General features: G+C 52.6%; 1 long non-coding RNA gene and 2 other non-coding genes across 3 annotated transcripts; all 3 read left to right on the top strand.

Moving 5' to 3' along the window:
• The first annotated feature begins 3126 nt into the window (after window positions 1–3126).
• On the top strand, window positions 3127–3259 carry LOC120228648. The gene has a single exon (XR_005527543.1). It is a non-coding gene; the product is annotated as a small nucleolar RNA SNORA71 (small nucleolar RNA).
• A 1012-nt stretch (window positions 3260–4271) lies between these two features.
• LOC120228650 lies at window positions 4272–4404 on the top strand. Its single transcript, XR_005527545.1, has one exon. It is a non-coding gene; the product is annotated as a small nucleolar RNA SNORA71 (small nucleolar RNA).
• Window positions 4405–4776: 372 nt separating this feature from the next.
• On the top strand, window positions 4777–8684 carry LOC120228631. The gene is made up of 4 exons (XR_005527536.1): window positions 4777–5201; window positions 5320–5393; window positions 8136–8238; window positions 8347–8684. It is a non-coding gene; the product is annotated as an uncharacterized LOC120228631 (long non-coding RNA).
• Window positions 8685–15267: the final 6583 nt, after the last annotated feature.

The following is a 15267-nucleotide window of genomic DNA, read 5'->3' as shown; positions in this document are numbered from 1 at the left end:
GTAGAAGGGAAATGCTCTTCTACAAGCCTGCTGCTTGTTGCTTCTCTCCTTTGGCTCTAAAGAGCTGATCCAGGGGTGCCTAGGTGGCTCAGTTAGTTAAGCGTCCGACTTCGGCTCAGGTCATGATCTCACGGTTTGTGGGTTCGAGCCCCGCATCGGGCTCTGTGCTGACAGCTAGCTTGGAGCCTGTCTTTGGGTTCTGTGTCTCTCTATCTGACCCTCCCCTGCTCACTCTGTCTCTCTGTCTCTCTCTCTCTCAGAAATAAATAAAAACATTAAAAAAAAAAAGAAATACTAAAGTATAGCAACCACCATGCTTTGGCCATTTGCTCTGTGCTTTGCTCTTTAAAAAAAATTTTTTTTAAACATTTTTACTTATTGTTGAGAGACAGAGCATGAGCATGGGAGGAGTGGAGACAGGGGAACCACAGAATGTGAAGCAGGCTCCAGGCTCTGGGCCGTCAGTACAGAGCCCAATGCAGGGCTCGAGCTCACAAACCATGAGACCATGACCTGAGCTGAAGTCAGACACTTAACCACCCAGGTGCCCCAGTCTGCTTTTTTTAGGAATCATTTCACATAATTCTCGAAGCAGCACTCTGAAGGCAAAGCTATGATTTTGTCCATTTTTCAGAAGAGGAAAACCCAAGCTGGGCAGAGAAGTGAGGTCATTTAGTCAAGGTCACCTGGAGCATAAGAGCAAGAACAGGAGACAGGAGAGGACACCAGGGACTCAGGTGGGCACACCTGACCTCTTGGTCCCGTGTCCTCATAGTCACAGGATTTACGACCGTCCTCATCACAGAGTTTCCCGACCTTGTCACAGTCTTACAATCCCACAGGCTTCTCCCAGGTTCTCTCTGAAGGAGTGTGCTCACCCACGGCTCTCCTTGGTTGCATTGGTCAGGCCTGGATTTCCACATTGTGCTGACCTGGGTAGCCCCAGGAATCTGACTGGGGGAACCCCCTCCTCAAGGACAAGGGTGGGCTATTTATACTTAAGGATGTGGGCTGAATTAGTGACAGCGTTGCGTCAGGTTCGAGAGGTACACATGGCTCAGGATGCTGGCGTGTTGGTGCTTGTGAGATTTGGGAGCATTGAGCCCCCTCTCAATCTTGTCTGCAGTGTCCTTTTCGGAGAGAGCATGGGGCTTCTATCCATCTTCTTTGCCACTCTGCAAATCTGATCAAGACTCTACTGCTTCAAGGACCCATTTTTAGGATAAAGTTTAGCAAAGCACTTGTCCACCATCTCCCTGTTACTCTCACGTTCCACTTTCAGGTCATCAGAACAATACCTTATTCCGACAGCGTCCAAATATATGGTCAGAATTCATTCATTTGTTCAATTGTGCCAGTCACTAAACGAGGCACTGTGAATACAGTGGTCAATCAGGCAAGAACCCTCTGTTCCAAGCTCCCTGCAATCAGCATGACCTCTTGCTAATAACAGCTGCTCTCGTGGAAGATTAACTATGTCTATAAGTTAATGACAAATCAGTGGCAAAAACAGAATAAAGAGGAAAGAAAAACAAGTGAGGGAATGTTATTTTCCAAATTTCAGGCTGTTCGTGGAAGTTATTCGAAGCGCTACCGAGTCAGAATTTGAGCTCCGCGCCACCAGGGGGCGCGGCGGGGCCGCTTGCGCGGGATCCGCCTCCCGGAGACGCCGCTCTAGGACGCAGCCCGCGCTCCAGCCGCATTTCCGCCGGCGCTGGGCGGATGAGGAGGTTCCTGCTTCTCTGCTCACCCGCCTGGACTTTCCGAGCCGTGCACGCCGCTGGTGTCTGTCTCCCGCAATCCCCAGACATCCGCAGCTTACCGCACTGTTAGCTCTGTCTTCGGCCGCTGTCCCGCGCCATAGGTTGCGGCTGCCCGGGGTGAGTCCACTGCGGGGATCGCTGGGCGCGTGGTCTGCCCCACCCCCACCTTTAGGGGAAACTGAGGCTCGAGGGGTCTGGGAGAGCCGGCGGAGGTCAGTCCGGGTTCCAGGCCCCGCTCATAGGTCCGGGCCCAGCTCCTCCGCCGGATGCGGACCTCTGAGGATTCGTGTCCTTGAGAAAGGGGCCTCGGGTCGGGTCGCTAGCCCTCAGATCTCCCTCCCCCCGCCGCGGGGAAGACTCGTGTCCGGCCAAACTCCGGAAGGGGGTCCGGCGACTGGCGGGCCGAGTGCGGCAGCGAGTGGTGCTGGGCCGCGTGTGGCCCCGGGGCTGAAGGGCGCCTGGGCCCCTGTGATTTTCACGCACGCACCCACCTCCGGCCCCCGGCCTCAAATCCCCAAAGCCCAGGAAGTGACCTTGTAAGCATTGACCCGTTTCTTCTCAGCAGCCTTTAGAGGAAACTTATAACCCCCAGTTGTGCTGGGCGGTTGTCTGAGCTTTCAATCGGGGGCGCTCGCGGGGCCCCAGAGCGGCGGAGGCGGATCCCCGTGTCCTTGCTTTGCACTAAAGCCCCGTCCCCCGTGCTGTCCTCTGCCTAGGCGTTGCGGGCTCTGGGGCTTTCTTGGAAGCAGATGGGGACTCTCCGTTGGACGGCTTTGGGGACTGTGCGTCAGGCAGCACGCCCGTTCTTGCAGGACCCTGATCGCGATGCCCCCGCTGTGCCCAGGGGCCTGGGTAAGTGTTGCTACTCAAGAGCGCGTCAGCAGGGGGCTCGTCGCCTTCCCGCCACACCACGTGGGGCGCGGGGTGGTCCGGAACTCATGCCGGAGTGAGAAAGCCCTTGTGCAGAAGGAGGCCTGGTGTGGAAGGGGGTGGGTTTGGGGGCCGGAGCGGTCTGGTTCCTGTCCTACCTCAGCCGGTGGCCACCGCATCACCCTGGCTGAGTGACGTCACAGCTTCACTGTGTTGCAAGCGGGGAAAGTGCCAGAGCTCTGGAGGCACAGAAGTCTTGTCTGTGTTCTTTGGTTTGGAGCCCCCAGTTGCTGGCACATAGTAGGTACTCAATTTGTATTTGTGGGGAGAATAAACAATGTAGGCGTTTTTGCTGGGAGTCGGTCTTGGTGTGCACCGTCTGGACGGACGGGAGGTGGCATCTCTGTGAACTGGTGATGATGCCCCGGGCCCTGGACGTGGCTGGGCAGCTGGGGGCTAGTAGGGGCTTCTCTCTTCCTGGCTCCCTTTCTGCACCTGCATTCGAAAGTGATCACGGGCTGCCTGTGCCCTGGTCATTGATAGTGCAGGGAGAGGACTTGCAGAAAGCACTTCCCCGTGTTTGGAGGGCCCACCCCATCCCTTCCGAACCCTGGAGCTTTCCCACACTTCGTCCCCACCGCCTTTTTTTAGGTGCCTCCGTACCTGGCCCAGAGCAGTTTCTGTGAGGTCTTAAAAAGGGAGAATGAGAGTGGGTCACCTGTCAGCGCATGTCTGGTTGTGGAGCCACAGCTGTGGTCTGTGACTCTGGTCTCTGATTTCAGCAGCCCTGCGTCATTTTCCCCCCGTGCATGTGAGCTGATTCCAGGCTGCCTTTTTCCTGGGCATTTGTGATGCAGGCAGAGGAAAAGTCACAAGGCTGATTTTATGTTCAGAGGTTCCAAAGCGGGACATGAGGTGACTGAGCCCAAGGTAGAGAGAGGGAGGTGGGCCGTCAGTGCATTTACCTCCCGAGACCCAGATTCCCCCAGTGTTTTCCTGTTGGTGAGGATAGTGGATTCCTGGACATGGAAGCAGTGCCCAGTGTTTCTTGTCACCTGCAGGAGTGGCCCCTGACTGTTCCTCTGTGATTGTGAGAGGCGACCTCAGGAAGAAGGAGGATCGGGAGGCCCCAGTAAGTGGCGTCCTGCCTGGATCTCTCGAGCGCGCCCCATGGGCCGTGGGCTGCAGGTGTTCAGGTGGCGGGTGTGGGAGGGAGTGTGGGTGAAGCCTGCTTCCCGGTGCCCCCAGCTGTCTGTGTCCCCTCCAGGTCCCTCTTCTGTGCCTGGGAGCCTCTGATGAAGTCCGCTGTGCCATGGAGAGGAAAGCTGTGGTGTCGGGATGGACAGACAGCCACATGTTAGGGGAGGACCTAGACTGCTTCCCGGTGCCTAGCTGAGTGCTCTTCCGTGGTCCCCCACAGCCAGTCTCTCAACCATGAATCCTCAGGATTTCTGTGCGCTTAGTCTTCCCCTTGCTCCTGGCAGGAAGTGGGAATCGTCTGTGCAGGTGAGGGGACGCTTCTGCGATCTGAGGCTGTAAATCTGGCCGCGGCCTGTGTGCTGGGCTCCTCCTGGTGCAGGCCAGTCCCTGGTTGCTGCCCAAGGCATCCCGTCTCTCCCGCTCCCTGCCCTTCTCGGCTCTTGCATTCGAAAGTGATGGGGGGCTGCCCGTGCCATGGTCATTGATGGTGCAGGGAGAGGACTTGCTGAAAGCGTTTCCCCATGTTGGAAGGGCCCATCCTGTCTCTTCCAAACTCTGGGGCTGTCGTACGTGTCTTCCTGTCCACTAATTTGGATTGTTTTCTGGTACTTGGCGCTGTGCGGCTCGCTGAGTGCCCTTTTGCTGAGCAGGGCCCTGCCCCAGGGTGCTTCTGTTTGCGGGCCGGGGGTGGAGCCCCTCTTCCCCCCGGGCTCTCCCCGGGAAGCGTTCTCTGCCTTCCCGTTCCACCCCTTCCCACAGCCTCACCCCGTTGCTCAGCCCTGGTCACGCCGGGCAGCGGTGATTGCCTGACCTCCATCCCCCCGTGCCGCGCTCTCCAGGGCAGCGCCTCGGCCGTGGTGTCTGACACGTAGCACTTAGACAAAACGACAAGGTGGAGAGGCCGAGATGCCACGTGGTGAGTCCGTGAGCACCCCCATTGTGGACCGTCAGCGGGGAGACTGCCTGCTCAAGGCCGAGGCATTCTGCTCTCCTTGGAAGTGTTTCTGGTCCTCGCCGTGGGCAGGGCCTGTGGTCCATGGGGGTTGACATTCCCTCTGCCATTCGGTTAAGGGGCAGGGAAGGGTAGTGCCCCAGCTGGGCAGGACGCTGTAGTTGCGGATGTGTATGCAGGCGGCCTTTACACACTAGCTGGAGGACATGGGGCCCTCCCACCACCCCCTGCTGCTGCCAGTCAGCGGGGCTCGCTCCCCAGAACCTGGCCTCAACAGCCTTTCCACATAGATCATTTGGCAGTAAATTGGTCGCAGGCATGAAGAATAACCCTGGTGTTCTTCTGTCACACGTGATCCCCAGCCCTTCCAAGAGTTAAGTTGTTCTTGTTCCTGAGACAGCGGCGGGGCTGTTCAGGTACGAGGAGCGATAGCCCCCATTTGTGGGTGCTGGAATCTGCGGGCCGCTGTGCCGGGTGCCCGCCACGCCCCCCATGGCCTGCTGGGAACGCTCATTCACAGCTCCTCTCTTGCAGGCAGGTGTGTGTGCGCAGAGGCTCCATGAGAGGTGTCGTCTCAGCAGCCAGGCGAGCGGCCACGGGGCCCCAAGGTAAGGCTTGGAGTGTTCTGGAACTTTGTTTCTGTAAAATCACATATGTGTGGGGCGCCTGGGTGGCTTAGTTGGTTAAGCGTCCGACTTTCGCTTAGGTCATGATCTCGCGGTAGTGGGTTCGAGCCCCGCGTCGGGCTCTGTGCTGACTGCCAGCTCAGAGCCTGGAGCTTATTTCGGAGTCTGTGTCTCCCTCTCTCTCTGACCCTCCCCTCTTCACCCTATCTCTCTCTCTCTCTCTCTCCTAGAAATAAAAAAAAAAAAAAATCACATATGTGTGCCCTGGGGTCTGGATGAGGAAGCGAGATGAGGGCAGGTGTCCCCTGACTTCCCAGTTGTGTCCCGGCTGGGGGGCAGTCCCTCACAGGCTGAGAGGGGACAGGCCTCTAGAAAGCAGCCCTGGGGAGGGGCTCTCCAGCACCCCTCCCTCCCTGGTCTCGGCACCGGGCTCAGGGGAAAGCGCGTGGATTAGGCGCCGGAGACCCTGGCCCAGTCCCTGAGGCTGTCTAGCTTTGTGACCCGTTCTTGGTCTCCCTTCACGTGGACAGCACAGCTCGGATAGGCTCATAGAACCCTCCGTTGGTGTCATGACTGTGGGATCCCGATCTTTTCCAACCCAAAAGCATTTCCAGTTTTTTCTGCTGGAAGGGTCTTGGTGTTGAAAGCGTCTGGGGCAGGGAGGTGTCGTGGGGCCTCTATGCCTGCCAGGGCCCGTCTCCCCCCTCCAGCCCATTCTCCAGGCGCCCAGCGCAGCCTCCCGTCCTTCCTGGCCCTCTTACTGCCTGTCTCTGCTCCTGTGTCCGAAAGTGACCGCAGGCTGCCCGCACCCTGGTCATTGGTGGGAGAGGACTCACTGAGGGGAGTTCTGCGTTCCGAGGGTCCAGCCCTCCCGTCCAAACCCTGTCCCACACTAGCTTCCCCCGCCCTTCCGCCCAGAGCTCGGACCTTTGCTGGCCCCCACGCGAGGTGGTACTGGGCCAGCTCCCGACCCACCGGGGCTCCTCCTGTCTTTCCATGTTACGGATCTTCTTGTCAAACCAGCCTGTACCTTCGTACTTGGACCTCATGCTGGAATATTCCTATAGCGCCCGCGGGCACATGTAAGAATTGCGAGTCATGGCTTCTTCGGCATGAATCGCCAGGAGCGGAGGCCTATCCATAAGAGTGCTTGAGTCGCGGCCGTGTGTGGCCTCAGCGCTCGTGTGCCTGTCGTCCTTGCGCCCTCACTCTCGAGCACAGCGTGCATTGCTTCCCCGGGAGCTGTCCTTGCTTCCCCGGGAGCTGTCCGGAACGTTAAACGGTGAGAGAAAAGTGAAGGTGGGGGCCGCTGTAGGGGCGAGGAGGCGTTGTGTCAGTTCTGAGTCCATAAAAATCAGGCTCGTCGTCACCGACTGCCAGAAGCCGAGGGGGTTTCCTGTCAGTCTCCGACGGGAGGAGAGCGTGTTGACTGATCGCCCTGGCTGTAGGTCTCCCTTCACTGACTTGAGCTGTGCTTTGTGGGTTTTTTTGGAAAGGGTGACCCCGGGGGTTGACTGAGGAAGTTCTCAGCCCCGTGGATCTCTGGAAACTATCCATAGACTCCAGGTTTCCTGGCTGCCTCCCTGATGGCGTCAGTGAGGGGGTGTGTTGCAGGCGGGGCGCCCTGCAGTCCTCCAGCAGCTGCTCGCGTGTTCAGGGAGGTGGCGACCCTGGCACAGTGCCTTCACCTCGTACACTCAGATGCAACATGGCGCCTCTAAGAGGCACGCCTTGGCTCCCGGGTAACAGGTGAGGTGAGGTTGGAGGTCAAGGTCTCCATCCCAGACTTTTGGCCTGGGGGCTCGTCTCTAGTTGCTGAGTCCTCGTCTGTCTGCGTTCAGGTCTTGTGTTTGCAGGTGGGGTCCTGTTGGGCCGGAGGTTTTTGTTCCCGTCATGGTGTAGAGGTAGTGAGAATAGTCCATGTGAACTACCCGGTGCTCAGGAGTCGTCTGATAACCCTGAGGTTCCCCTCGTCTTTCAGACTTCTCTGCCCCTTTGGCATCAGGGGCTTGTCCTGTCCCACAGCCTAGTTCCCAGTCTCAGGCTCCTCAGCCAGGCTGGAGGAGTCCAGGGACAATGGCCACCATTCTGAAGACAGTTTACCACCCCTCCCCCCAACTCCAGACCTGGGCATTCAGAACCCTGGGTGGAGAGTCCTGCAGGTGAAGTTGGGATTCGCTTGTGTAATGCTCTCAAGCATTCGTGAAGCTGTCTCATCCATCCCTCAAACGGGCCTGGCAAGGTTGACCTTCAGAGGGCTGGCACCTAACCAGACCAACTCTTGTTGGAAGTTTATCTGGCATTTGCCTTACTGGCTGGGCCGTATTAAGCGGGTCTATGCAGAAGAGGATGGCAGCTGCTTGGGCCTTGGGACAGGCTGGGCAGAGTCGTGCCGGTGTGTGGGAGGGCTGCTGACGACGAAGGTCCAGCCCTGTGATCAGGCTGCAGGGGCCCTCAGGGTCAAGGCCCCAACACCGAGTGCCGGGCTGTCTTCCTGACCCTCTCTGGAGTCAGTTGCCCTGATGTCAATTAGAAAGTGATACATTATAAAAGCTGGATCCCTAAGAAGTTTTTCTTTTATTACCCTTTCTGTTTTGGTAACGGTCTAGTTGGGCATGCATACACTGGGAGCTGAGGCCTGGTTGACGTGGACCTTCTCAGTGGTGTTGCTCGGGGAGGTAGCGGTGCTGGAGATGAAATGCTTATATGCTGCTTCTCCCTCAGGTCAGCCTTAGGCCCGGAGGCTGTTGAAGGAAGTCCCAAGGCTGCGAGTTGTTGACTGTCGGGATGACTTGGGATCTGGGTTTGCTGACATTTTCCCCCCAAGGTGAGTTAGTGCCAAGTGCTGGAGACCCACAGGTGGGTGGTAGCTGGTTTGCATCGTGTGGATGGGAACTCCAGCCCGTCATCGAGTCTCACTCGTTCGTTCTTCTAGGTTCTCCTGGTGGCGTTAGCGGTCTCCAGAGGGGCACAGTGTGGAGGGATCCCCGTCGAAGCATCCCCAGAGGACCCCCTACTATACCCTCCGAGTGCCGTGATCAGCTCTTCCCTCCGCACAGGACCTCAGAGGGAAGGTGCTGGGGCCGCGGCCGGGTCCGCTCCGCCTGGCCTGTCTTGCCAGCCGTGCCCTGCGAAGCCGTAGACCGGGAACGTCAGCCCCATGTCCCTCCGCTGTGCCGGGAATGACTGTAATGACCCATATTTTTCTCCTGAACTACAGCTGCTCCTGTCTTTCCCCCTCTGCCTGCCTGTTCAGTAAACTCACAGACTCGCCGTGTCTGCCTTTTGAGTCAGTTAATAAGCCGTGTGCTGCCGAGGCTGGGCGTTTAGTGGATTGAAGTCCGGTCATGTTTTCACCCCGTGAGCCTCTTCCTGTCAGGCTCCTGAGGCCTGGTACCCAGGCTGCCGCCTGAGGCGTCCAGTGAGGACTGGGAGGTGACCGGGTGCCGGTAGAGTTGGCTCAGATTCAGGGCCCGTGAAAAAGTCAAGGGTGTTGAAGAACAGTCAGGCCAGGGCTTTGGGAGGGTGGCGGGTGACGGGGGTCTGCCGTGAGGCCGGCAGTGATGTCACTGGGGAGGGCGGGGTGGCCTGAGTGAGTTCAGGGCCTGCCTGCCCGTGAGGCCAGCCGTCCTAGCTTGGCTGGGGTTCAGGGGCTTCCCAGGACGTGGGACTTTCATTGTTAAATCCAGGCAGGTCCCGGACAAATTGGGACGAGCTGGTCAGCTACCTGGGGTGTAGAATGCATGCTGCCAGCGTAAGAGGACAGGTTACGGAGTGAAGGTGGGAGCGGGCTGAGCATGGAGCAGCGACGTCGGTGGACCTGGGATTGCGGAGGCGGGGAGGGCGGGCCACAAGGTTAGGCGTTTGGAATTAATTTGGTAAGTCCGTAATTGCAGTAACGTGATGACGTGCTAAGGACAGGCAAGCATGAAATTTTTTTTAGATTTTTTAAATTAATTTATTTTTAAAATTTATTTCTAAGAGAGACAGTGTGAGCAGGGGAGGGTCAGAGAGAGAGGGAGACAGAATCCAGAGCAGGCTCCAGGCTCTGAGCTGGCTGTCAGCACAGAACCCGACGTGGGGCTCAAACCTACAAACCGTGAGATCATGACCTGAGCTGAAGTCGGACGCTTAACCAACTGAGCCACGCAGGCGCCCTGCAAGCGTGAACTTAATTCCCATTTTATAGATGGAAGGGTCTCCATGAGGAAATCGGCCCCAAAGGCTCTGATGAAAGCCAGAATTGTCCCATTTCTGCATTTGAAATTGGACTTGGCCTTGATGAGATTGATATGTTGATGGGCTCCTGTGGGGGGCGGGCGTTCTTCATGGCTCAGGCGTTCGCGCTGCTGGCCAGCTCCCGCAGCGGCGTCCAGGAGTCAGAAGTCTTGTGCCTTCTCCATGGACTGTCCTCTGACTTCTTCCGCCATCTTTCGCCAGCTGGTCGTTGTTGCCTGAAAAGATGGCAAGAGAAGGGTGTGGGTCCGGTTGGGAAGACGGCGACTGGTTGGTGACGTTGGCTGCTGTGGAGACCCAGGTGCAGAACGCGGGTCCTCACCTAACAAGCGTGCCTGCAGACTCTGGGTGCCAGGTCCTGCCTGCCTTGTGCGCTTGGGGCGCGTAAAGTGGGAGCCTGGAAGTGCTGACAAGAGCATAACCACCGAGGTGACCCAGGATCCAGGCTCAAGGTCAGGGAGGCACGGTTCTTGCTGGGAGATGTGTTCCTAGAAGAAGGCCTGGTGGAGCAGGTGATGAGGGAGATTTCCAGAGCACGGTCAAGAGCTGCGAGTATGAGAGCTGCTTGGAGTGAAGGTTCATCCATTTAAAAAAAAAATTTTATGAGCCAGACCCCATGCTAGAAGTGGGGTTACAGTGGGGAATACGTTTGGGCTCAAGCTATCCCTGAAAGGTCTTTAAATAGTGCGTTGTGTATATGCTGAGTGGCTGTGGAACGTGCACTTGCACTTGTGTTGGGTGCTGCGTAGGCGTTGGGATCCTGCCCCGAGCACAGCGCACAGGAGGCCTCATGGAGCTTACAGAGCTGCGGTCCATTGGTGTGAGCCACTAGCCACGTGTGGTTTTTTAAATCGATTTAAACGAAAATGTAGTTTACATCTTCACTTGCACCAGCCGTATTTCAGGTGTTTGGTATCCTCAAGTGTCTGCAGTGTCGGGCCACACAGACAAACAGACTCTTCCTGTCCCTGCAAGAAGTGTGATTTTTAGAAGAAAACTCACAGGCCCAAAATGGCATCACTTAGGCCAGGTCCTCAAACCCAAGCTTAGTACCTGATCTAACCGCAGTTTCAGTTCACCGCAGAAGTCCAGTCTTAACTGGTCAGAGATTTTTTGATGGGTGCCTGTACGTCTACCGCCTGGGCCCTCCCCTTCCCCACAGGAAGATGAAATGATCTGCATGATTGGACTCCCCTCCTGTTCCCCCTAAGGGAAAGCAACCTTGGCCCGGAACAGTTTATTTTCTTTTGCAGACAACTGCCCCACCTCTCTTCTCTGCATGCTGGATAGGATGCTGCCCTGTTAATTGTCTAATAAAGTGGACTAGATCTTCAAATTTACCTGGTTGAATTTTGTTTAACATCAGACAGCACTGGTCTGGAAGGTGAGGCGTTCAGGGCTGATTACATGAGTGAAGAGTGTTGCCGGACACCTTTACAGAGAGGCTGTTACTTGAGTCCATGGTGGTGCGGCCTCCCTGCTGTTTAGGGTAGTTCTGAGTGTGGGTAGACAGAGTGGGGGCAGCCGCCTGCAGGAGTGGGAGGTCACTGGCTTTGGAGTCCCACAGACCAGGGTCTAACCCCCACCCCCTGGTGGCATAAGGCATTTCCACTACCTGACCTTGGTTTCCCCTTGTAAGATGAGACCCACACCTTTACCAAGAGTAAGGTAAGGTAGGGATTAAATAGACTGATGGATGGAAAAGCCTGTGTAGTGTGTCCTTTCAGGAAGTATGTAGTAACTGATAGCTATTACTGTTACTTATTTATTGATGGTTTCTCTGCACCATACCAAATTTGATCATATTTCTTTATGGCCTTGGGGGCTTTCATGGTGTAGCCCCTAATGCTGAAAAAAAATTTTTTTTAAATATAGTTTATTGTCAAATTGGCTAACATATAGTGTGTACAGTGTGCTCTTGGTTTTGGGGGCAGATTCCCGTGGTTTGTCGCTTGCATACAACACTCCGTGCTCTTCCCAGCAGGTGCTTCCTCACTGCCCGTGGCCTGTTTCTTCCTCTCCCCCACCCTCCCCTCATCCACCCTCAGTTTGTTCTCTGTATTTAAGAGTCTCTTATGGTTTGCTTCCCTCCCTCTCTGTTTGTACCTATTTTTTCCCTTTCCCTTCCCCCATGGTCCTTAGTTAAGTTTCTCAAGTTCCACATGAATGAAAATATTTGATACCTGTCTTTCTCTGACTGACTTATTTCACTTCTAATGCTGAAATTTGTGGGAAATCAAAAATAGTTCCTTTCCTTTTACAACATAAGATTTGCGTCATATAATAATTAATGGATACTTAAAAACCTTTATCTCTACATTAGAGTATATATCCTTTTCTCAAGCATATAAGGAGCCTTTATAAATACTGTTCATGTTCTGGGGTATAAAGCAAGTGGCCAGTACCAAAGAATCGAGTCCCACAGGCTACATTTGCACTGCAGTAGAAAGACAATAACAAAAATGGGTTTGAAAAAATCGCTATGTTTGGGAAATTTAAAAACATGTTTAAAATACCTCATCCAAGATAATACCATAAGGGGCATTAGAAATAGTAACAACCGAATAGTGATAAAAATTTACATACAAAAGTTTGTGAAATGTAGCTCAAGTAGTTCCTAAGGGGAAATTTACGCCTCACATGCTTGAAATAGAAGTCTGAAATTTAATATGTAATAAAAAAAAATAGAAGTAATGTGAATAAAAATTACAGCACAAAGTAAAGCCACATGTAGGGACTAATACAGTTTACTTTTTGTCTATAAAAATTTCTGGTTTGATGAAATGAACACACTTCTAGAAAACATCAAACATGGGGCGCCTGGGTGGCTCAGTCATTTGAGCGTCTGACTTCAGCTTGGGTCATGATCTCACGGTTCGTGGGTTCGAGCCCTGCGTCGGGCTCTGTGCTGACTGCCAGCTCAGAGCCTGGAGCTTGTTTCAGATTCTGTGTCTCCCTCTCTCACCCTCCCCTGCTCATGTTGTCTCTCTCTCTTTCTCAGAAATAAATAAAACATTAAAAAAAATTTTTTTTAAAAAAAAAAACATCAAACAACATAGCCACGAGGAGAAGTGGAAAACTTGAATAGTCTGATCAAGACCACAGGGAACAGCTCCACAAAGATTTATTCGCCTGTTGCAACATGCACTTTTCTCGGTCGCTATCAAAGCTATGATTTTCTGAAAAGAAATCTTGGGATCTGTCCTTGAATGAACATGTAATGGCTCAAACACACACCTCCTTGTTGGAGACAGTTGACACAGTCCATTTGTACAGGTCTGTGAGGCTTTGGACTCAGACTACACAGCTTTGTCTGAATTCGGTTTAAGACAGGTCCACACACAAGAAACATCATTTGTCAGGCTTTTAAAGTGTTCCCAGCAGTGTTGAAGACCACAGCCATTTGCCTCTGCTGGTGTAAGACTCGACAGTTGAAATGAATAGAGGCCGTCAGAGTGGAAGAGAGTGAAAGCCTCTTTTGAGGAATAGCAACTTCTGAGGACGTAGTGAAGGATTGCCTTGGATTGAGAACATGCACACTGTGAAGACATCAACAGACTAGTCGCTCTAGGCTTGTATCCTAATGTGTACTGTGACTGTCACTGATAGACAGGGATGCTGAGACTTCCAGATCACTGTAGACAGTTCTTGAACCAGTCTTTTTGCTTGGCAGGAGCATGTTTCTTTTAATCTGAAAAGTACAAAAGTATTCAAATGTTTTTATATTAATACGGTCTGTACATAATTAGGAAGATGGAAATTCTTTTGTTGGTTTTGTTTTTTTTTTTTTTTTAAATCCCAAGTTTGGGACACAACGAGCTCTCACAAGTTTTGAGTTGATTAAAACTTAGAGAATGGTTAAGATCTAATTCTTTCTTGCGGTGCCTGGGTGGCTCAGTTAAGTGTCCCAGCCTGGCTCAGGTCATGATCTCGAGTTTGAGCCCCGGGCTGGGCTCTGTGCTGACAGCTCAGAGCCCGGAGCGTGCTTCGGATTCTGTGTCTTTCTCCCTTCTGCCCCTCCCCTGCTGTGTCTCTCTGTCTCTCCCATCCAAGTACTAACCAGGCATGACCCTGCTTAGCTTCTGAGGTCAGAGGAGATCGGGCGTGTTCAGCATTGTATGGCTGTAGACTCTCTTTGTCTCTCAACGATAAAAAAATTTTTAAAAAAATGTAATTATGGAATTATGTAATAGAAAGGATAAAAGTATCCTTTCTAAGGTGAAAGGGCAAATCTTTGTGTAACCCGATGGCCATTCAAGGAAACCCAAAGACAGTTGATGACTAAAAGACATTTTAACTGTTTTATTCTGAATTTGGGAAAGTTTGAAAAAGGCAAGAATTGTCAGAGGACAAAGTATGAACACAATTTTCAAATGTAAAAAGGTTTTTGCAAGCCAGTATTTTGAAAATCACAGCAAAAAGTAAATAGCTATTAGAAACTTAACTTTTTTAAAGAAAAACGAGGGGCTTTTATCAAAATGAATCCAGAGTATGCCAGATACAACATCCAGTGGCCAACAGACACATGAAAAGATGCTCAGGTTTACTAATCAGGAAAATGCAAATCAAAACCACAATAAAATATCATTTCATATTGAAGTGAGTTGAAATGGTTAGTGTAAAAAAATAAGTGTTGTTGATGTGGGGATAAAGGAACCTTTGTGCACTGTTCAGAGCAATGGAAATTGAGGTAACTGCTGTGGAAAACAGTATGGAAGTTTAAAAAAAATAGAACTTTCACATGATTCAGGAATTCCATTACTGGCTATTTACCCAAATAAAATGAAGACACTAATTTGAAACAATGTACACACCCCCATGTTTACTTTGGCATTACTTACAATAGCCAGGATGTGAGAGCAACTCAAGTGTCCCTTGACAGAGGGACAAGTAAGGAAGATGTAGTATGGACACACAGCGGAGTAACATTCAGCCATGAAAAAGAACAGAATCTTGCCTTTTGCAACAACATGGATAGGGCCAGAGAGTATAATGCTAAGTGAAACAAGTCAGAAAGACGAATACTGTATGAGTTCATTCGTGGAATTTAAGAAACAACCAAAATGAACAAAGGAAAAACACACAAAAGCAGACTTAACTATAGAGAACAAAGCGGTGGTTACCAGAGGGCCGGCGGGGGGGAGGGAGGGGAGATAACATGTAATCGCAGAAGGGGATGAAGAGAGCACTGGCCACGGTGAGCACCGGGGAAGGTATAGAACTGTCTCGTACACCTGAAACTCACATAATACTAGGCCAGTTTTACAGTGGTGAAAAAATATGTGGGTGCAGAATAGTCATTTAACCAAAACCCGTAATTCCAATTTTATTTTTGTGTATGTGCCAACCATGCAACTGTGCAGTAAAAGATTTATACACCTTTCTCCTTATGGATAAATTCATTGAGCCAACTTTGTAAAAAAAAATTTTTTTTTTTTAATTTATTTCTAGGAGAGAGAGAGACAGCGTGAGCAGGGGAGGGTCAGAGAGAGAGGGAGTCACAGACCGAAACAGGCTCCAGGCTCTGAGCTGGCAGTCAGCACAGAGCCCGACACGGGGCTCGAACCCACGAACTGCGAGATCATGACCTAAGTGAAAGTCGGATGCTTAACCGACTAAG

The sequence above is a fragment of the Hyaena hyaena genome, unplaced genomic scaffold, assembly GCF_003009895.1.
Source record: "Hyaena hyaena isolate Hyena2069 unplaced genomic scaffold, ASM300989v1 scaffold_25, whole genome shotgun sequence".
Taxonomy (NCBI): Eukaryota; Metazoa; Chordata; class Mammalia; order Carnivora; family Hyaenidae; genus Hyaena; species Hyaena hyaena.
Note: the sequence above shows the minus strand (reverse complement) of the source record. Positions and strands in the feature narration are given on the sequence as shown.